A 22,334-nucleotide genomic window follows, 5' to 3' on the forward strand; every position below is an offset into this window, starting at 1 on the left:
AGGACTGGAAGGTGAAGAGAGTCTGGTTTAAGAGGAGTGGAGGGTGAAGAGAGTCTGGTTTAAGGGGCGTGGAGGATGAAGAGATTCTGGTTTAAGGGGAGTGTAGGGTGAAGAGAGTCTGGTTTAAGGGGAGTGGAGGGTGAAGAAAGTCTGGTTTAAGGGGGCTGGAGGGTGAAGAGAGTCTGGTTTAAGGGGAGTGGAGGGTGAAGAGAGTCTGGTTTAAGGGGAGTGGAGGGTGAACAGAGTCTGGTTTAAGGGGAGTGTAGGGTGAAGAGAGTCTGGTTTAAGGGGAGTGGAGGGTGAAGAGAGTCTGGTTTAAGGGAAGTGGAGGGTGAAGGGAGTCTGGTTTAAGAGGAGTGGAGGGTGAAGAGAGTCTGGTTTAAGGGGAGTGGAAGGTGAAGAGAGTCTGGTTTAAGGGGAGTGGAGGTTGAAGAGAGTCTGGTTTAAGGGGAGTGGAGGGTGAAGAGTGTTAAGTCTGTGTGTTCTAGTTATTGTTAATAAGAATCACTGCACACAGACCACAAGAGTAAATTTAACAGGTCTTTCCTCGTCGGAGGTCAGGCTGAACTGCCCAATAAATCATTACGCAGCACTTATATACCGGTGTGGTCACCACCGGTATTACAGTATACAGCAGCCAAGATAAAGTCGTGCATCTCTTAAAATAGTTCTCTTAAAGTTGGAACGGTTACATACACCATAATCCTTCCTTTTTAGCTTAACAGTATATATTCCCCATTAAACATAACATAATAACATATATACACAACTTAATGTAAAAACAGTTCACAGATTCAGTCTCTGAGGAGGCCTCCTGATCCGAGACGGATTACGCCTTTCAGGGGTCTCTGCTTCTCGTTGCTGGGGTGACTCCTCTAGCTGATCCCCTATGGATAGGACATCATCATCAGGTATATTCACTTCTGAGGTAGATGCTTCAGGTTCACTAACTTCCTCCACGGTTGTCTCTGTCGTAACCATGGGCTCGACCCTTGTTCTCGATCCCACCAGTTGGTCAGCATGACGCCGCATTACATTTTCACCAACATCTACCGTGTCCATCAGGGGTCCTTGTCTGGCCCGAATTGTTCCAGATTGCCATTTCTCGTTTTTATAGTCCCTGGCTAACACTGGTTGTCCTATTTCAAAACTCCGAGTGGGTTTGTTATTGATATGCTGGAACTGTTTGTTTTCGACTTCCCTCCGCACATTTGGTTTTAACAAGTCCAACCTGGACCGCAACCTCCTGTTATAGAACATCATGGCAGGACTTTGGTTTGTTGTTGCATGGGTGGCGTTTCGATATGCCAGTAGGAAATTGTCCACCTTGTGTTGCAGTGGAATCTGATCTTCGCTCATGGCCTTTATTGCCTTTTTGAACGTCTGTACAAACCTCTCGGCCAGCCCATTCGTAGCTGGATGATATGTGGCAGAGGTATAATGTTTCACCCCATTCTTCTTCAGGAATTTCTGGAATTCCCCTGACACGAACTGTGGTCCGTTGTCTGAACATATTTGCTCTGGCAATACATTTCTTGCAAATATTGTTCTTAGCACTGCGATCGTCTTCTCCGAGGTAGTGGTAGTCATTTTAATTACTTCTGGCCATTTAGAATGTGCGTCCACCGCAATTAAAAACATGGAATCCATGAATGGACCAGCAAAGTCAATATGTACACGTTGCCATGGGGTTGAAGGCCATTCCCATGGATGCAGCGGTGCAATTGGAGGTGCATTTTGGACCTTTTGGCACCCTGAGCAGCTTTTCGTCAGATCCTCTATCTGTTGGTCGATACCCGGCCACCACACATAAGCCCTAGCAAGGCTTTTCATCTTGACTCCCCCCAGATGACCTTCATGTAGTTCTTTTAGAACTCTCTCTCTTAACTTAGGAGGGATAATCACCCTTGTTCCATACATCAATGTTCCCTGACAGATGGACAGCTGTTCTCGTCTTGCTGAGAATGCCGGTAACAGTGGATCACCATGGGCTGGCCATCCCTTTACTGTCAATCCGTAGACCCGGGACAGTGTCGGGTCATTCCTAGTCTCCCTTTCAATATTTGCATTGGTGACAGGTAAACATTCGATGATGGTCGAGTGAAATAACTCCACCGGGTCAACCGTCGGTGCCTCCTCCTCAGTAGGTAGTGGCAGGCGCGACAGCCCATCAGCATTACCATGCTGCTTTGTACCTTTGAATTCTATCTGATATTGATGTGCCCCTAGGAAAAGGGACCATCTCTGGAGCCTCTGTGCTGTCATCACCGAAACACCCTTCTTAGGGTTAAAAATGGATACCAACGGCTGGTGGTCTGTCAGCAGTGTAAACTTCTGGCCCTGCAGGTAATGATTAAACTTCTTTACTCCCCACACAAGGCTGAGAGCCTCCCTATCTATCTGAGCATAGTTGCGCTCAGCGGAGGTCAATGATCTGGATGCAAATGCGACTGGCCTTTCCAAGCCATTTGGCAACTTGTGTGAGAGTACTGCTCCAATAGCATAAGGAGAAGCATCACAAGCTAAACGAATAGGTAGCGTTGGGTTGGAGTGAGCCAACACTTCCTCTGAGGTGATCAATGCCTTGCTTTTGCGAAAGGCCTTCTTACAGTCCTCGCTCCACTTCCATGGTACTTCTTTCTGCAAAAGAGCGTTCAGCGGGTGCAGCACCGTGGATAGATTTGGCAGAAACTTATGGTAATAGTTAATCAACCCTAGGAACGACCTCAACTGGGATACATTTTCCGGAGCGGGAGCCTTCACAACAGCTTCGATCTTGTCAGGTGACTTGTGCAGCCCCTCCTGGTCAATGACATGACCACAGTACGAGATCCGTTTCTGAAAGAACTCACATTTCTGACGATTAACTCGAAGTCCATATTCCTTCAATCTGGTGAGCACCAGTTTCAAATTTGCAAGGTGTTCCTCATCGTCATCTCCTGTAATCAGGATATCGTCCAAGTAACATTGAGTGCTTGGAATTCCCTGTAATACCTGCTCCATGGCCCTCTGCCAAATTGCTGGAGCCGAAGCCACTCCAAAAACCAGTCTATTATATCGATACAAGCCTCTGTGCGTGTTGATTGTGAGATACTGGCGCGACTCTTCCTCAACTTCCATCTGTAAGTACACTTGCGCCAGGTCTATCTTGGTGAAGTGTTTCCCGCCAGACAATGAAGCAAAGATATCCTCAATCCGCAGAAGCGGATATTGCACCGTGTGAAGCACCGGATTAACCGTGATCTTGAAGTCTCCACAGATGCGGACCTTCCCCGGTTCCCCTGGCTTGTTACTCGATGAACGCTTCATGACGGGAACAATGGGCGTGGCCCACTCACTCCAGTCCACCTTAGACAGTACTCCTGAACGTTCTAGCTCTTCCAGCTCAGCTTCCACAGCAGGTCGTATCGCATAAGGTACCGGTCTGGCTTTGAAAAATTTTGGGTTTGCATGTTCTGCAATCTTGATTTTTGCCGTAATTCCTCTCAGTGTTCCCAGTCCCTGTTGGAACACCTCTTTAGCCTCATCCAATATTCTGGACAATCGTTCAGGTTTGACATCTTTTTTTCCGGAATCTACCGTTATTGCTTTTAGGGAGTGCCAGTCCATATTTATTTTCCTGATCCACTCCCGTCCCAGAAGTGGTGGACTTCCCTCAGGTAGTACATATATGTCCATTCCTTGGTGTTCTTTGCCCTTGTGTACCACCTTGACTTTTATCTTTCCGATGGGGTATACTCTTTGCCCCGTGTATGTCTGCAATACTATCTCCGTATCCCGTAGGGGAATATGTGTGAATAACCTTTTGTAATCTTGCTTATTCATGACCGTCAACGCCGATCCGGTGTCCAATTCCATCTTCACTTGGACTCCTGCTATCTGAAGTGTGACCCAGATAGTTTGTAGGTCAGCTTCCTTACTCACATTGTGAATTCTCAGACTACCCAGTTCCTTGCTGTTGGAGTCCGATTCCGAATTCTGTTCATCCGAACTCTTCTCAGCCACCTTATGTGCCTTTCTGCACTTTTCCTGCGGTGACTTTTTGTTGCTGGTCTTCTTTCCTGACCGGCATACTTTAGCTATGTGACCAAGCTTGCCACATTTTCTACATTCCTGATTTTTAAACCAGCATTGGTTCTGATCGTGTGTTGTCTTTCCACAACGATAACATTTCGCTGTACCCAAAGCCATTTGATCTACGCTGAGTACCGCTGCCTTCAGCTGCATTTCCGCAGTGCCTCTCGCTGCGGCTTCATGCGATGCTGCAATAGTGGCAGCCTTATCAAGTGTAAGATCATTCTCTTCAAGCAGCCGCTTTTGTGTTCCTTCTTTCGACAATCCACACACGAATTTGTCTCTCAGTGCCTCTGTCAGTCTTTCCCCAAACTGACAGTATTTCGCTAGCTTACGCAGTTCAATTAAATACTCCGCGTTGCTTTCCTCTTTCAGTTGCGTTCTCGCATAAAATTTAAATCGTTCCGCGAACATCAGCGGTGTGGGGTTCAAATGATTTCTCAGGACAGCAACAATATTAGCGAAAGCCTGATCCGCCAGTTTAGCTGGTGATAGAAGATGCTTCAATAGCCCGTATGTCTTCGCACCTATTGAGTTTAGTAAGGTTAGTGCTTTATCTTCATCTGATATTTTATTTGCCTTACAATAAATCTCTATGCGTTCTACATACGTGGCCCAATCTTCAACATCGGGATCGAAATCGTTGATGTTACCACGCTTAGGCATCCTCGCAATCTTCTTGAGAAACAAAAAAAAATTTTTCTTTTATTTTTTTTTCTAAATGGCGGTTTCCCGCGCTTGTCTTTGTCCCCCGCCTATGCAAATGGCGGCTTCCCGCGTTTGCCTTTCTCCCCCGCTGGCTGTAATGGCGATTGCCGTATTGCTGCGTTCGCCCTCCCCAGTGGTTCTCAAATCGTGCCTCCCAGCCCCTCTTGCAGTCCGGTCCTTTCCCCCAGCTGCGGCTGAGTTCTCCGCGGCATTTTAAAAATTTTATCCCGCGCCTCGCGGCCTCGATAGCTGCCCGGCCTTTTTCCCCGGTCACGGTTGAGCTCTCTCTCGACGCTGTTGCGTCTCCCAGCCCGCTTGCAGCCCGGTCTTTTACACCGGCTGCGTTTGCATTCACTGCGGCTCCCATGCCTTACGCTGCCCCAGTCTCAGCGCCTCTGGCCCCGACTTCTGTCCGGCTCTTTTCCCCGGCCGTGGTCGAGTTCTCCGCCCTTATATCCTCCGTTTTTCCCTCCCCTACTTCACAGCCAACGTGGCCGACTTGCTGCTCGTCGCTGATCGGCTTACCCACCTTACCCACCACCGTGATAGAAGGGATGATCACTGCCTGTTGCTGATGGAAGGCTTCATGTCAGGATTCTTCCTTGCTCTTCAGACCCGAGTCTTTTCACAGCAGGATGATGAGGGCGGATGCCTCTTCTCGATGCCCGTTAAACTGCCTTGGATATATCTCTGCCGCAGGGTAAGATCGTCATCGTCGCCACTGTTAAGTCTGTGTGTTCTAGTTATTGTTAATAAGAATCACTGCACACAGACCACAAGAGTAAATTCAACAGGTCTTTACTAGTCGGAGGTCAGGCTGAACTGCCCAATAAATCATTACACAGCACTTATATACCGGTGTGGTCACCACCGGTATTACAGTATACAGCAGCCAAGATAAAGTAGTGCATCTCTTAAAATAGTTCTCTTAAAGGTGGAACGGTTACATACACCACAAAGAGAGTCTGGTTTAAGAGGACTGGAGGGTGAAGAGAGTCTGGTTTAAGGGGAGTGGAGGGTGAAGAGAGTCTGGTTTAAGGGGAGTGGAGGGTGAAGAGAGTCTGGTTTAAGAGGAGTGGAGGGTGAAGAGAGTCTGGTTTAAGGGGAGTGGAGGGTGAAGAGAGTCTGGTTTAAGGGGAGTGGAGGGTGAAGACAGTCTGGTTTAAGAGGAGTGGAGGGTGAAGATAGTCTGGTTTAAGGGGAGTGGAGGGTGAAGAGAGTCTGGTTTAAGAGGAGTGGAGGGTGAAGAGAGTCTGGTTTAAGGGGACTGGAGGGTGAAGAGAGTCTGGTTTAAGGGGAGTGGGGGGTGAAGAGAGTCTGGTTTAAGGGGAGTGGAAGGTGAAGAGAGTCTGGTTTAAGGGGGGTGGAGGGTGAAGAGAGTCTGGTTTAAGGGGAGTGGAGGGTGAAGAGAGTCTGGTTTAAGAGGACTGGAAGGTGAAGAGAGTCTGGTTTAAGAGGAGTGGAGGGTGAAGAGAGTCTGGTTTAAGGGGAGTGGAGGGTGAAGAGCGTCTGGTTTAAGAGGAGTGGAGGGTGAAGAGAGTCTGGTTTAAGGGGAGTGGAGGGTGAAGAAAGTCTGGTTTAAGGGGGGTGGAGGGTGAAGAGAGTCTGGTTTAAGGGGAGTGGAGCGTGAACAGAGTCTGGTTTAAGGGGAGTGGAGGGTAAAGAAAGTCTGGTTTAAGGGGAGTGGAGGGTGAAGAGAGTCTGGTTTAAGAGAACTGGAAGGTGAAGAGAGTCTGGTTTAAGAGGAGTGGAGGGTGAAGAGAGTCTGGTTTAAGGGGAGTGGAGGGTGAAGAGAGTCTGGTATAAGAGGACTGGAAGGTGAAGAGATTTTGGTTTAAGAGGAGTGGAGGGTGAAGAGAGTCTGGTTTAAGGGGAGTGGAGGGTGAAGAGAGTCTGGTTTAAGGGGAGTGGAGGGTGAAGAGAGTCTGGTTTAAGGGAGGTGGAGGGTGAAGAGAGTCTTGTTTAAGAGGAGTGGAGGGTGAAGATATTCTGGTTAAAGAGGACTGGAAGGTGAAGAGAGTCTGGTTTAAGAGGAGTGGAGGGTGAAGAGAGTCTGGTTTAAGGGGAGTGGAAAGTGAAGAGAGTCTGGTTTAAGAGGAATGGAGGATGAAGACAGTCTGGTTTAATAGGAGTGGAGGGTGAAGAGAGTCTGCTTTAAGGGGAGTGGAGGATGAAGAGAGTCTGGTTTAAGAGGAGTGGAGGGTGAAGAGAGTCTGATTTAGGGGGAGTGGAGGGTGAAGAGAGTCTGGTTTAAGGGGAGTGGAGGGTGAAGAGAGTCTGGATTAAGTGGACTGGAAGGTGAAGAGAGTCTTGTTTAAGAGGAGTGGAGGGTGAAGAGAGTCTGGTTTAAGGGGAGTGGAGGGTGAAGCCAGTCTGGTTTAAGGGGAGTGGAGGGTGAAGAGAGTCTGGTTTAAGGGGAGTGGACGGTGAAGAGCGTCTGGTTTAAGGGGAGTGGAGGGTGAAGAGATTCTGGTTTAAGAGGACTGGAAGGTGAAGAGAGTCTGGTTTAAGAGGAGTGGAGGGTGAAGAGAGTCTGATTTAAGTGGAGTGGAGGGTGAAGTGAGTCTGGTTTAAGGGGAGTGGAAGGTGAAGAGAGTCTGGTTTAAGGGGAGTGGAGGGTGAAGAGAGTCTGGTTTAAGGGAAGTGGAGGTTGAAGAGAGTCTGGTTTAAGGGGAGTGGAGGGTGAAGAGAGTCTGGTTTAAGGGGAGTGGAGGGTGAAGAGAGTCTGATTTTAGGGGAGTGGAGGGTGAAGAAAGTCTGGTTTAAGGGGAGTGGAGGGTGAAGAGAGTCTGGTTTAAGGGGAGTGGAGGGTGAAGAGAGTCTGGTTTAAGGGGAGTGGAGGGTGAAGAGAGTCTGGTTTAAGAGGACTGGAAGGTGAAGAGAGTCTGGTTTAAGAGGAGTGGAGGGTGAAGAGAGTCTGGTTTAAGGGGCGTGGAGGATGAAGAGATTCTGGTTTAAGGGGAGTGGAGGGTGAAGAGAGTCTGGTTTAAGAGGAGTGGAGGGTGAAGAGAGTCTGGTTTGAGGGGGGTGGAGGGTTAAGTGAGTCTGGTTTAATGGGAGTGGAGGGTGAAGAGAGTCTGGTTTAAGGGGAGTGGAGGGTGAAGAAAGTCTGGTTTAAGGGGGCTGGAGGGTGAAGAGAGTCTGGTTTAAGGGGAGTGGAGGGTGAAGAGAGTCTGGTTTAAGGGGAGTGGAGGGTGAACAGAGTCTGGTTTAAGGGGAGTGTAGGGTGAAGAGAGTCTGGTTTAAGGGGAGTGGAGGGTGAAGAGAGTCTGGTTTAAGGGGAGTGGAGGGTGAAGAGAGTCTGGTTTAAGGGGAGTGGAGGGTGAAGACAGTCTGGTTTAAGAGGAGTGGAGGGTGAAGATAGTCTGGTTTAAGGGGAGTGGAGGGTGAAGAGAGTCTGGTTTAAGAGGAGTGGAGGGTGAAGAGAGTCTGGTTTAAGGGGACTGGAGGGTGAAGAGAGTCTGGTTTAAGGGGAGTGGGGGGTGAAGAGAGTCTGGTTTAAGGGGAGTGGAAGGTGAAGAGAGTCTGGTTTAAGGGGGGTGGAGGGTGAAGAGAGTCTGGTTTAAGGGGAGTGGAGGGTGAAGAGAGTCTGGTTTAAGAGGACTGGAAGGTGAAGAGAGTCTGGTTTAAGAGGAGTGGAGGGTGAAGAGAGTCTGGTTTAAGGGGAGTGGAGGGTGAAGAGCGTCTGGTTTAAGAGGAGTGGAGGGTGAAGAGAGTCTGGTTTAAGGGGAGTGGAGGGTGAAGAAAGTCTGGTTTAAGGGGGGTGGAGGGTGAAGAGAGTCTGGTTTAAGGGGAGTGGAGCGTGAACAGAGTCTGGTTTAAGGGGAGTGGAGGGTAAAGAAAGTCTGGTTTAAGGGGAGTGGAGGGTGAAGAGAGTCTGGTTTAAGAGAACTGGAAGGTGAAGAGAGTCTGGTTTAAGAGGAGTGGAGGGTGAAGAGAGTCTGGTTTAAGGGGAGTGGAGGGTGAAGAGAGTCTGGTATAAGAGGACTGGAAGGTGAAGAGATTTTGGTTTAAGAGGAGTGGAGGGTGAAGAGAGTCTGGTTTAAGGGGAGTGGAGGGTGAAGAGAGTCTGGTTTAAGGGGAGTGGAGGGTGAAGAGAGTCTGGTTTAAGGGAGGTGGAGGGTGAAGAGAGTCTTGTTTAAGAGGAGTGGAGGGTGAAGATATTCTGGTTAAAGAGGACTGGAAGGTGAAGAGAGTCTGGTTTAAGAGGAGTGGAGGGTGAAGAGAGTCTGGTTTAAGGGGAGTGGAAAGTGAAGAGAGTCTGGTTTAAGAGGAATGGAGGATGAAGACAGTCTGGTTTAATAGGAGTGGAGGGTGAAGAGAGTCTGCTTTAAGGTGAGTGGAGGATGAAGAGAGTCTGGTTTAAGAGGAGTGGAGGGTGAAGAGAGTCTGATTTAAGGGGAGTGGAGGGTGAAGAGAGTCTGGTTTAAGGGGAGTGGAGGGTGAAGAGAGTCTGGATTAAGTGGACTGGAAGGTGAAGAGAGTCTTGTTTAAGAGGAGTGGAGGGTGAAGAGAGTCTGGTTTAAGGGGAGTGGAGGGTGAAGCCAGTCTGGTTTAAGGGGAGTGGAGGGTGAAGAGAGTCTGGTTTAAGGGGAGTGGACGGTGAAGAGCGTCTGGTTTAAGGGGAGTGGAGGGTGAAGAGATTCTGGTATAAGAGGACTGGAAGGTGAAGAGAGTCTGGTTTAAGAGGAGTGGAGGGTGAAGAGAGTCTGATTTAAGTGGAGTGGAGGGTGAAGTGAGTCTGGTTTAAGGGGAGTGGAAGGTGAAGAGAGTCTGGTTTAAGGGGAGTGGAGGGTGAAGAGAGTCTGGTTTAAGGGAAGTGGAGGTTGAAGAGAGTCTGGTTTAAGGGGAGTGGAGGGTGAAGAGAGTCTGGTTTAAGGGGAGTGGAGGGTGAAGAGAGTCTGATTTTAGGGGAGTGGAGGGTGAAGAAAGTCTGGTTTAAGGGGAGTGGAGGGTGAAGAGAGTCTGGTTTAAGGGGAGTGGAGGGTGAAGAGAGTCTGGTTTAAGGGGAGTGGAGGGTGAAGAGAGTCTGGTTTAAGAGGACTGGAAGGTGAAGAGAGTCTGGTTTAAGAGGAGTGGAGGGTGAAGAGAGTCTGGTTTAAGGGGCGTGGAGGATGAAGAGATTCTGGTTTAAGGGGAGTGGAGGGTGAAGAGAGTCTGGTTTAAGAGGAGTGGAGGGTGAAGAGAGTCTGGTTTGAGGGGGGTGGAGGGTTAAGTGAGTCTGGTTTAATGGGAGTGGAGGGTGAAGAGAGTCTGGTTTAAGGGGAGTGGAGGGTGAAGAAAGTCTGGTTTAAGGGGGCTGGAGGGTGAAGAGAGTCTGGTTTAAGGGGAGTGGAGGGTGAAGAGAGTCTGGTTTAAGGGGAGTGGAGGGTGAACAGAGTCTGGTTTAAGGGGAGTGTAGGGTGAAGAGAGTCTGGTTTAAGGGGAGTGGAGGGTGAAGAGAGTCTGGTTTAAGGGAAGTGGAGGGTGAAGGGAGTCTGGTTTAAGAGGAGTGGAGGGTGAAGAGAGTCTGGTTTAAGGGGAGTGGAGGGTGAAGAGAGTCTTGTTTAAGGGGAGTGGGGGGTGAAGAGAGTCTGGTTTAAGGGGAGTGGAGGGTGAAGAGAGTCTGGTTTAAGGGGGTTGGAGGGTGAAGAGAGTCTGGTTTAAGGGGAGTGGAGGGTGAAGAGAGTCTGGTTTAAGGGGAGTGGAGGGTGAAGAGAGTCTGATTTTAGGGGAGTGGAGGGTGAAGAAAGTCTGGTTTAAGGGGAGTGGAGGGTGAAGAGAGTCTGGTTTAAGGGGAGTGGAGGGTGAAGAGAGTCTGGTTTAAGGGGAGTGGAGGGTGAAGCGAGTCTGGTTTAAGGGGAGTGGAGGGTGAAGGGAGTCTGGTTTAAGGGGAGTGGAGTGTGAAGGGATTCTGGTTCAAGAGGAGTGGAGGGTGAAGAGAGTCTGGTTTAAGGGGAGTGGAAGGTGAAGAGAGTCTGGTTTCAGGGGAGACGAGGGTGAAGAGAATCTGGTTTAAGGGGAGTGGAGGGTGAAGAGAGTCTGGTTTAGGAGGAGTGGAGGGTGAAGAGAGTCTCGTTTAAGGGGAGTGGAGGGTGAAGAGAGTCTGGTTTAAGGCGAGTGGAGGGTGAAGAGGGTCTGGTTTAAGAGGAGTGGAGGGTGAAGAGAGTCTGGTTTAAGGGGAGTGGAGGGTGAAGAGAGTCTGGTTTAAGGGGAGTGGAGGGTGAAGAGAGTCTGGTTTAAGAGGAGTGGAGGGTGAAGAGAGTCTGGTTTAAGGGGAGTGAAGGGTGAAGAGAGTCTGGTTTCAGAGGAGTGGAGGGTGAAGAGAGTCTGGTTTAAGGGGAGTGGAGGGTGAAGAGAGTCTGGTTTAAGGGGAGTGGAGGGTGAAGAGTGTCTGGTTTAAGAGTAGTGGAGGGTGAAGAGAGTCTGGTTTAAGGGGAGTGGAGCGTGAAGAGAGTCTAGTTTAAGAGGAGTGGAGGGTGAAGAGATTCTGGTTGAAGAGGAGTGGAGGGTGAAGAGAGTCTGGTTTAAGGGGAGTGGAGGGTGAAGAGAGTCTGGTTTAAGAGGAATGGAGGACGAAGGGAGTCTGGTTTAAGAGGAGTGGAGGGTGAAGAGAGTCTGGTTTAAGGGGAGTGGAGGGTGAAGAGAGTCTGGTTTAAGAGGAGTGGAGGGTGAAGAGAGTCTTGTTTAAGTGGAGTGGAGGGTGAAGAGAGTCTGGTTTAAGGGGAGTGGAAGGTGAAGAGAGTCTGGTTTAAGAGGACTGGAAGGTGAAGAGAGTCTGGTTTAAGAGGAGTGGAGGGTGAAGAGAGTCTGGTTTAAGGGGCGTGGAGGATGAAGAGATTCTGGTTTAAGGGGAGTGTAGGGTGAAGAGAGTCTGCTTTAAGAGGAGTGGAGGGTGAAGAGAGTCTGGTTTGAGGGGGGTGGAGGGTTAAGTGAGTCTGGTTTAATGAGAGTGGAGGGTGAAGAGAGTCTGGTTTAAGGGGAGTGGAGGGTGAAGAAAGTCTGGTTTAAGGGGGCTGGAGGGTGAAGAGAGTCTGGTTTAAGGGGAGTGGAGGGTGAAGAGAGTCTGGTTTAAGGGGAGTGGAGGGTGAACAGAGTCTGGTTTAAGGGGAGTGTAGGGTGAAGAGAGTCTGGTTTAAGGGGAGTGGAGGGTGAAGAGAGTCTGGTTTAAGGGAAGTGGAGGGTGAAGGGAGTCTGGTTTAAGAGGAGTGGAGGGTGAAGAGAGTCTGGTTTAAGGGGAGTGGAAGGTGAAGAGAGTCTGGTTTAAGGGGAGTGGAGGTTGAAGAGAGTCTGGTTTAAGAGGAGTGGAGGGTGAAGAGTGTTAAGTCTGTGTGTTCTAGTTATTGTTAATAAGAATCACTGCACACAGACCACAAGAGTAAATTTAACAGGTCTTTCCTAGTCGGAGGTCAGGCTGAACTGCCCAATAAATCATTACGCAGCACTTATATACCGGTGTGGTCACCACCGGTATTACAGTATACAGCAGCCAAGATAAAGTCGTGCATCTCTTAAAATAGTTCTCTTAAAGTTGGAACGGTTACATACACCATAATCCTTCCTTTTTAGCTTAACAGTATATATTCCCCATTAAACATAACATAATAACATATATACACAACTTAATGTAAAAACAGTTCACAGATTCAGTCTCTGAGGAGGCCTCCTGATCCGAGACGGATTACGCCTTTCAGGGGTCTCTGCTTCTCGTTGCTGGGGTGACTCCTCTAGCTGATCCCCTATGGATAGGACATCATCATCAGGTATATTCACTTCTGAGGTAGATGCTTCAGGTTCACTAACTTCCTCCACGGTTGTCTCTGTCGTAACCATGGGCTCGACCCTTGTTCTCGATCCCACCAGTTGGTCAGCATGACGCCGCATTACATTTTCACCAACATCTACCGTGTCCATCAGGGGTCCTTGTCTGGCCCGAATTGTTCCAGATTGCCATTTCTCGTTTTTATAGTCCCTGGCTAACACTGGTTGTCCTATTTCAAAACTCCGAGTGGGTTTGTTATTGATATGCTGGAACTGTTTGTTTTCGACTTCCCTCCGCACATTTGGTTTTAACAAGTCCAACCTGGACCGCAACCTCCTGTTATAGAACATCATGGCAGGACTTTGGTTTGTTGTTGCATGGGTGGCGTTTCGATATGCCAGTAGGAAATTGTCCACCTTGTGTTGCAGTGGAATCTGATCTTCGCTCATGGCCTTTATTGCCTTTTTGAACGTCTGTACAAACCTCTCGGCCAGCCCATTCGTAGCTGGATGATATGTGGCAGAGGTATAATGTTTCACCCCATTCTTCTTCAGGAATTTCTGGAATTCCCCTGACACGAACTGTGGTCCGTTGTCTGAACATATTTGCTCTGGCAATACATTTCTTGCAAATATCGTTCTTAGCACTGCGATCGTCTTCTCCGAGGTAGTGGTAGTCATTTTAATTACTTCTGGCCATTTAGAATGTGCGTCCACCGCAATTAAAAACATGGAATCCATGAATGGACCAGCAAAGTCAATATGTACACGTTGCCATGGGGTTGAAGGCCATTCCCATGGATGCAGCGGTGCAATTGGAGGTGCATTTTGGACCTTTTGGCACCCTGAGCAGCTTTTCGTCAGATCCTCTATCTGTTGGTCGATACCCGGCCACCACACATAAGCCCTAGCAAGGCTTTTCATCTTGACTCCCCCCAGATGACCTTCATGTAGTTCTTTTAGAACTCTCTCTCTTAACTTAGGAGGGATAATCACCCTTGTTCCATACATCAATGTTCCCTGACAGATGGACAGCTGTTCTCGTCTTGCTGAGAATGCCGGTAACAGTGGATCACCATGGGCTGGCCATCCCTTTACTGTCAATCCGTAGACCCGGGACAGTGTCGGGTCATTCCTAGTCTCCCTTTCAATATTTGCATTGGTGACAGGTAAACATTCGATGATGGTCGAGTGAAATAACTCCACCGGGTCAACCGTCGGTGCCTCCTCCTCAGTAGGTAGTGGCAGGCGCGACAGCCCATCAGCATTACCATGCTGCTTTGTACCTTTGAATTCTATCTGATATTGATGTGCCCCTAGGAAAAGGGACCATCTCTGGAGCCTCTGTGCTGTCATCACCGAAACACCCTTCTTAGGGTTAAAAATGGATACCAACGGCTGGTGGTCTGTCAGCAGTGTAAACTTCTGGCCCTGCAGGTAATGATTAAACTTCTTTACTCCCCACACAAGGCTGAGAGCCTCCCTATCTATCTGAGCATAGTTGCGCTCAGCGGAGGTCAATGATCTGGATGCAAATGCGACTGGCCTTTCCAAGCCATTTGGCAACTTGTGTGAGAGGACTGCTCCAATAGCATAAGGAGAAGCATCACAAGCTAAACGAATAGGTAGCGTTGGGTTGGAGTGAGCCAACACTTCCTCTGAGGTGATCAATGCCTTACTTTTGCGAAAGGCCTTCTTACAGTCCTCGCTCCACTTCCATGGTACTTCTTTCTGCAAAAGAGCGTTCAGCGGGTGCAGCACCGTGGATAGATTTGGCAGAAACTTATGGTAATAGTTAATCAACCCTAGGAACGACCTCAACTGGGATACATTTTCCGGAGCGGGAGCCTTCACAACAGCTTCGATCTTGTCAGGTGACTTGTGCAGCCCCTCCTGGTCAATGACATGACCACAGTACGAGATCCGTTTCTGAAAGAACTCACATTTCTGACGATTAACTCGAAGTCCATATTCCTTCAATCTGGTGAGCACCAGTTTCAAATTTGCAAGGTGTTCCTCATCGTCATCTCCTGTAATCAGGATATCGTCCAAGTAACATTGAGTGCTTGGAATTCCCTGTAATACCTGCTCCATGGCCCTCTGCCAAATTGCTGGAGCCGAAGCCACTCCAAAAACCAGTCTATTATATCGATACAAGCCTCTGTGCGTGTTGATTGTGAGATACTGGCGCGACTCTTCCTCAACTTCCATCTGTAAGTACACTTGCGCCAGGTCTATCTTGGTGAAGTGTTTCCCGCCAGACAATGAAGCAAAGATATCCTCAATCCGCAGAAGCGGATATTGCACCGTGTGAAGCACCGGATTAATCGTGATCTTGAAGTCTCCACAGATGCGGACCTTCCCCGGTTCCCCTGGCTTGTTACTCGATGAACGCTTCATGACGGGAACAATGGGCGTGGCCCACTCACTCCAGTCCACCTTAGACAGTACTCCTGAACGTTCTAGCTCTTCCAGCTCAGCTTCCACAGCAGGTCGTATCGCATAAGGTACCGGTCTGGCTTTGAAAAATTTTGGGTTTGCATGTTCTGCAATCTTGATTTTTGCCGTAATTCCTCTCAGTGTTCCCAGTCCCTGTTGGAACACCTCTTTAGCCTCATCCAATATTCTGGACAATCGTTCAGGTTTGACATCTTTTTTTCCGGAATCTACCGTTATTGCTTTTAGGGAGTGCCAGTCCATATTTATTTTCCTGATCCACTCCCGTCCCAGAAGTGGTGGACCTCCCTCAGGTAGTACATATATGTCCATTCCTTGGTGTTCTTTGCCCTTGTGTACCACCTTGACTTTTATCTTTCCGATGGGGTATACTCTTTGCCCCGTGTATGTCTGCAATACTATCTCCGTATCCCGTAGGGGAATATGTGTGAATAACCTTTTGTAATCTTGCTTATTCATGACCGTCAACGCCGATCCGGTGTCCAATTCCATCTTCACTTGGACTCCTGCTATCTGAAGTGTGACCCAGATAGTTTGTAGGTCAGCTTCCTTACTCACATTGTGAATTCTCAGACTACCCAGTTCCTTGCTGTTGGAGTCCGATTCCGAATTCTGTTCATCCGAACTCTTCTCAGCCACCTTATGTGCCTTTCTGCACTTTTCCTGCGGTGACTTTTTGTTGCTGGTCTTCTTTCCTGACCGGCATACTTTAGCTATGTGACCAAGCTTGCCACATTTTCTACATTCCTGATTTTTAAACCAGCATTGGTTCTGATCGTGTGTTGTCTTTCCACAACGATAACATTTCGCTGTACCCAAAGCCATTTGATCTACGCTGAGTACCGCTGCCTTCAGCTGCATTTCCGCAGTGCCTCTCGCTGCGGCTTCATGCGATGCTGCAATAGTGGCAGCCTTATCAAGTGTAAGATCATTCTCTTCAAGCAGCCGCTTTTGTGTTCCTTCTTTCGACAATCCACACACGAATTTGTCTCTCAGTGCCTCTGTCAGTCTTTCCCCAAACTGACAGTATTTCGCTAGCTTACGCAGTTCAATTAAATACTCCGCGTTGCTTTCCTCTTTCAGTTGCGTTCTCGCATAAAATTTAAATCGTTCCGCGAACATCAGCGGTGTGGGGTTCAAATGATTTCTCAGGACAGCAACAATATTAGCGAAAGCCTGATCCGCCAGTTTAGCTGGTGATAGAAGATGCTTCAATAGCCCGTATGTCTTCGCACCTATTGAGTTTAGTAAGGTTAGTGCTTTATCTTCATCTGATATTTTATTTGCCTTACAATAAATCTCTATGCGTTCTACATACGTGGCCCAATCTTCAACATCGGGATCGAAATCGTTGATGTTACCACGCTTAGGCATCCTCGCAATCTTCTTGAGAAACAAAAAAAAATTTTTCTTTTATTTTTTTTTCTAAATGGCGGTTTCCCGCGCTTGTCTTTGTCCCCCGCCTATGCAAATGGCGGCTTCCCGCGTTTGCCTTTCTCCCCCGCTGGCTGTAATGGCGATTGCCGTATTGCTGCGTTCGCCCTCCCCAGTGGTTCTCAAATCGTGCCTCCCAGCCCCTCTTGCAGTCCGGTCCTTTCCCCCAGCTGCGGCTGAGTTCTCCGCGGCATTTTAAAAATTTTATCCCGCGCCTCGCGGCCTCGATAGCTGCCCGGCCTTTTTCCCCGGTCACGGTTGAGCTCTCTCTCGACGCTGTTGCGTCTCCCAGCCCGCTTGCAGCCCGGTCTTTTACACCGGCTGCGTTTGCATTCACTGCGGCTCCCATGCCTTACGCTGCCCCAGTCTCAGCGCCTCTGGCCCCGACTTCTGTCCGGCTCTTTTCCCCGGCCGTGGTCGAGTTCTCCGCCCTTATATCCTCCGTTTTTCCCTCCCCTACTTCACAGCCAACGTGGCCGACTTGCTGCTCGTCGCTGATCGGCTTACCCACCTTACCCACCACCGTGATAGAAGGGATGATCACTGCCTGTTGCTGATGGAAGGCTTCATGTCAGGATTCTTCCTTGCTCTTCAGACCCGAGTCTTTTCACAGCAGGATGATGAGGGCGGATGCCTCTTCTCGACGCCCGTTAAACTGCCTTGGATATATCTCTGCCGCAGGGTAAGATCGTCATCGTCGCCACTGTTAAGTCTGTGTGTTCTAGTTATTGTTAATAAGAATCACTGCACACAGACCACAAGAGTAAATTCAACAGGTCTTTACTAGTCGGAGGTCAGGCTGAACTGCCCAATAAATCATTACACAGCACTTATATACCGGTGTGGTCACCACCGGTATTACAGTATACAGCAGCCAAGATAAAGTAGTGCATCTCTTAAAATAGTTCTCTTAAAGGTGGAACGGTTACATACACCACAAAGAGAGTCTGGTTTAAGAGGACTGGAGGGTGAAGAGAGTCTGGTTTAATGGGAGTGGAGGGTGAAGAGAGTCTGGTTTAAGGGGAGTGGAGGGTGAAGAGAGTCTGGTTTAAGAGGAGTGGAGGGTGAAGAGAGTCTGGTTTAAGGGGAGTGGAGGGTGAAGAGAGTCTGGTTTAAGGGGAGTGGAGGGTGAAGACAGTCTGGTTTAAGAGGAGTGGAGGGTGAAGATAGTCTGGTTTAAGGGGAGTGGAGGGTGAAGAGAGTCTGGTTTAAGAGGAGTGGAGGGTGAAGAGAGTCTGGTTTAAGGGGACTGGAGGGTGAAGAGAGTCTGGTTTAAGGGGAGTGGGGGGTGAAGAGAGTCTGGTTTAAGGGGAGTGGAAGGTGAAGAGAGTCTGGTTTAAGGGGGGTGGAGGGTGAAGAGAGTCTGGTTTAAGGGGAGTGGAGGGTGAAGAGAGTCTGGTTTAAGAGGACTGGAAGGTGAAGAGAGTCTGGTTTAAGAGGAGTGGAGGGTGAAGAGAGTCTGGTTTAAGGGGAGTGGAGGGTGAAGAGCGTCTGGTTTAAGAGGAGTGGAGGGTGAAGAGAGTCTGGTTTAAGGGGAGTGGAGGGTGAAGAAAGTCTGGTTTAAGGGGGGTGGAGGGTGAAGAGAGTCTGGTTTAAGGGGAGTGGAGCGTGAACAGAGTCTGGTTTAAGGGGAGTGGAGGGTAAAGAAAGTCTGGTTTAAGGGGAGTGGAGGGTGAAGAGAGTCTGGTTTAAGAGAACTGGAAGGTGAAGAGAGTCTGGTTTAAGAGGAGTGGAGGGTGAAGAGAGTCTGGTTTAAGGGGAGTGGAGGGTGAAGAGAGTCTGGTATAAGAGGACTGGAAGGTGAAGAGATTTTGGTTTAAGAGGAGTGGAGGGTGAAGAGAGTCTGGTTTAAGGGGAGTGGAGGGTGAAGAGAGTCTGGTTTAAGGGGAGTGGAGGGTGAAGAGAGTCTGGTTTAAGGGAGGTGGAGGGTGAAGAGAGTCTTGTTTAAGAGGAGTGGAGGGTGAAGATATTCTGGTTAAAGAGGACTGGAAGGTGAAGAGAGTCTGGTTTAAGAGGAGTGGAGGGTGAAGAGAGTCTGGTTTAAGGGGAGTGGAAAGTGAAGAGAATCTGGTTTAAGAGGAATGGAGGATGAAGACAGTCTGGTTTAATAGGAGTGGAGGGTGAAGAGAGTCTGCTTTAAGGGGAGTGGAGGATGAAGAGAGTCTGGTTTAAGAGGAGTGGAGGGTGAAGAGAGTCTGATTTAAGGGGAGTGGAGGGTGAAGAGAGTCTGGTTTAAGGGGAGTGGAGGGTGAAGAGAGTCTGGATTAAGTGGACTGGAAGGTGAAGAGAGTCTTGTTTAAGAGGAGTGGAGGGTGAAGAGAGTCTGGTTTAAGGGGAGTGGAGGGTGAAGCCAGTCTGGTTTAAGGGGAGTGGAGGGTGAAGAGAGTCTGGTTTAAGGGGAGTGGACGGTGAAGAGCGTCTGGTTTAAGGGGAGTGGAGGGTGAAGAGATTCTGGTTTAAGAGGACTGGAAGGTGAAGAGAGTCTGGTTTAAGAGGAGTGGAGGGTGAAGAGAGTCTGATTTAAGTGGAGTGGAGGGTGAAGTGAGTCTGGTTTAAGGGGAGTGGAAGGTGAAGAGAGTCTGGTTTAAGGGGAGTGGAGGGTGAAGAGAGTCTGGTTTAAGGGAAGTGGAGGTTGAAGAGAGTCTGGTTTAAGGGGAGTGGAGGGTGAAGAGAGTCTGGTTTAAGGGGAGTGGAGGGTGAAGAGAGTCTGGTTTAAGGGGAGTGGAGGGTGAAGAGAGTCTGGTTTAAGGGGAGTGGAGGTTGAAGAGAGTCTGGTTTAAGAGGAGTGGAGGGTGAAGAGAGTCTGGTTTAAGAGGAGTCGAGGGTGAAGAGAGTCTGGTTTAAGGGGAGTGGAGGGTGAAGAGAGTCTGGTTTAAGAGGAATGGAGGATGAAGAGAGCCTGGTTTAAGAGGAGTGGAGGGTGAAGAGAGTCTGGTTTAAGAGAAGTGGGGGGTGAAGAGAGTCTGGTTTAAGGGGAGTGGAGGGTGAAGAGAGACTGGATTAAGAGGAGCGGAGGGTGAAGAGAGTCTGGTTTAAGGGGAGTGGAGGGTGAAGAGAGTCTGGTTTAAGGGGAGTGGCGGGTGAAGAGAGCCTGGTTTAAGAGGACTGGAAGGTGAAGAGAGTCTTGTTTAAGAGGAGTGAAAGGTGAAGAGAGTCTGGTTAAAGGGGAGTGGAGGGTGAAGCGAGTCTGGTTAAAGGGGAGTGGAGGGTGAAGAGAGTCTGGTTTAAGGGGAGTGGAGTGTGAAGAGCGTCTGGTTTAAGGGGAGTGGAGGGTGAAGAGAGTCTGGTTTAAGAGGACTGGAAGGTGAAGAGAGCCTGGTTTAAGGGGAGTGGCGGGTGAAGAGAGCCTGGTTTAAGAGGACTGGAAGGTGAAGAGAGTCTGGTTTAAGAGGACTGGAAGGTGAAGAGAGTCTGGTTTAAGGGGAGTGGCGGGTGAAGAGAGCCTGGTTTAAGAGGACTGGAAGGTGAAGAGAGTCTTGTTTAAGAGGAGTGGAGGGTGAAGAGAGTCTGGTTAAAGGGGAGTGGAGGGTGAAGCGAGTCTGGTTAAAGGGGAGTGGAGGGTGAAGAGAGTCTGGTTTAAGGGGAGTGGAGTGTGAAGAGCGTCTGGTTTAAGAGGAGTGGAGGGTGAAGAGAGTCTGGTTAAAGGGGAGTGGAGGGTGAAGCGAGTCTGGTTAAAGGGGAGTGGAGGGTGAAGAGAGTCTGGTTTAAGAGGAGTGGAGGGTGAATAGAGTCCTGTTTAAGGGGAGTGGAAGGTGAAGAGAGTCTGGTTTATGGGGAGTGTAGGGTGAAGGGAGTCTGGCTTAAGGGGAGTGGAGGGTGAAGAGAGTCTGGTTTAAGAGGAGTGGAGGGTGAATTGAGTCTGGTTTAAGGGAAGTGGAGTGTGAAGAGAGTCTGGTTTAAGGGGAGTGGAGGGTGAAGAGAGTCTTGTTTAAGAGGAGTGGAGGGTGCAGAGATTCTGGTTTATGAGGGCTGGAAGGTGAAGAGAGTCTGGGTTAAGAGGAGTGGAGGGTGAAGAGAGTCTGGTTTAAGGGGAGTGGAGGGTGAGGAGAGTCTGGTTTAAGGGGAGTGGAAGGTGAAGAGAGTCTGGTTTAAGAGGAGTGGAGGGTGAAGAGACTCTAGTTTAAGGCGAGTGGAAGGTGAAGAGAGTCTGGTTTAAGGGGAGTGGAGGGTGAAGGGAGTCTGGTTTAAGAGGAGTGGAGGGTGAAGAGAGTCTGGTTTAAGGGGAGTGGAGGGTGAAGTGAGTCTGGTTTAAGGGGAGTGGCGGGTGAAGGGAGCCTGGTTTAAGAGGACTGGAAGGTGAAGAGAGTCTTGTTTAAGAGGAGTGGAGGGTGAAGAGAATCTGTTTTAAGGGGAGTGGAGGGTGAAGCGAGTCTGGTTAAACGGGAGTGGAGGGTGAAGAGAGTTTGGTTTAAGGGGAGTGGAGGGTGAAGAGCGTCTGGTTTAAGGGGAGTGGAGGGTGAAGAGAGTCTGGTTTAAGAGGACTGGAAGGTGAAGAGAGTCTGGTTTAAGGGGAGTGGAGGGTGAAGAGAGTCTGGTTTAAGGGGAGTGGAGGGTGAAGAGAGTCTGGTTTAAGAGGAGTGGAGGGTGAAGAGAGTCTGGTTTAAGTGGACTGGAGGGTGAAGAGAGTCTGGTTTAAGGGGAGTGGGGGGTGAAGAGAGTCTGGTTTAAGGGGAGTGGAAGGTGAAGAGAGTCTGGTTTAAGGGGGGGGAGGGTGAAGAGAGTCTGGTTTAAGGGGAGTGGAGGGTGAAGAGAGTCTGGTTTAAGAGGACTGGAAGGTGAAGAGTGTCTGGTTTAAGAGGAGTGGAGGGTGAAGAGAGTCTGGTTTAAGGGGAGTGGAGGGTGAAGAGCGTCTGGTTTAAGAGGAGTGGAGGGTGAAGAGAGTCTGGTTTAAGGGGAGTGGAGGGTGAAGAAAGTCTGGTTTAAGGGGGGTGGAGGGTGAAGAGAGTCTGGTTTAAGGGGAGTGGAGCGTGAACAGAGTCTGGTTTAATGGGGAGTGGAGGGTGAAGAAAGTCTGGTTTAAGGGGAGTGGAGGGTGAAGAGAGTCTGGTTTAAGAGAACTGGAAGGTGAAGAGAGTCTGGTTTAAGAGGAGTGGAGGGTGAAGAGAGTCTGGTTTAAGGGGAGTGAAGGGTGAAGAGAGTCTGGTATAAGAGGACTGGAAGGTGAAGAGATTTTGGTTTAAGAGGAGTGGAGGGTGAAGCGAGTCTGGTTTAAGGGTAGTGGAAAGTAAAGAGAGTCTGGTTTAAGGGGAGTGGATGGTGAAGAGGGTCTGGTTTAAGGGGAGTGGAGGGTGAAGAGAGTCTGGTTTAAGGGAGGTGGAGGGTGAAGAGAGTCTTGTTTAAGAGGAGTGGAGGGTGAAGAGATTCTGGTTAAAGAGGACTGGAAGGTGAAGAGAGTCTGGTTTTACGAGGAATGGAGGGTGAAGATAGTCTGCTTTAAGGGGAGTGGAGGATGAAGAGAGTCTGGTTTAAGAGGAGTGGAGGGTGAAGAGGGTCTGGTTTAAGGGGAGTGGAGGGTGAAGAGAGTCTGCATTAAGTGGAGTGGAGGGTGAAGAGTGTCTGGTTTAAGGGGAGTGGAGGGTGAAGAGAGTCTGGTTTAAGGGGAGTGGAGGGTGAAGAGAGTCTGGATTAAGAGGACTGGATGGTGAAGAGAGTCTTGTTTAAGAGGAGTGGAGGGTGAAGAGAGTCTGGTTTAAGGGGAGTGGAGGGTGAAGCGAGTCTGGTTTAAGGGGACTGGAGGGTGAAGAGAGTCTGGTTTAAGGGGAGTGGACGGAGAAGAGCGTCGGGTTTAAGGGGAGTGGAGGGTGAAGAGATTCTGGTTTAAGAGGACTGGAAGGTGAAGAGAGTCTGGTTTAAGAGGAGTGGAGGGTGAAGAGAGTCTGATTTAAGGGGAGTGGATGGTGAAGCGAGTCTGGTTTAAGGGG

Source organism: Somniosus microcephalus, chromosome 11 (genome assembly GCF_052327205.1).
Source record: "Somniosus microcephalus isolate GS21.2 chromosome 11, FLI_Smic_1.0, whole genome shotgun sequence".
Classification (NCBI taxonomy): domain Eukaryota; kingdom Metazoa; phylum Chordata; class Chondrichthyes; order Squaliformes; family Somniosidae; genus Somniosus; species Somniosus microcephalus.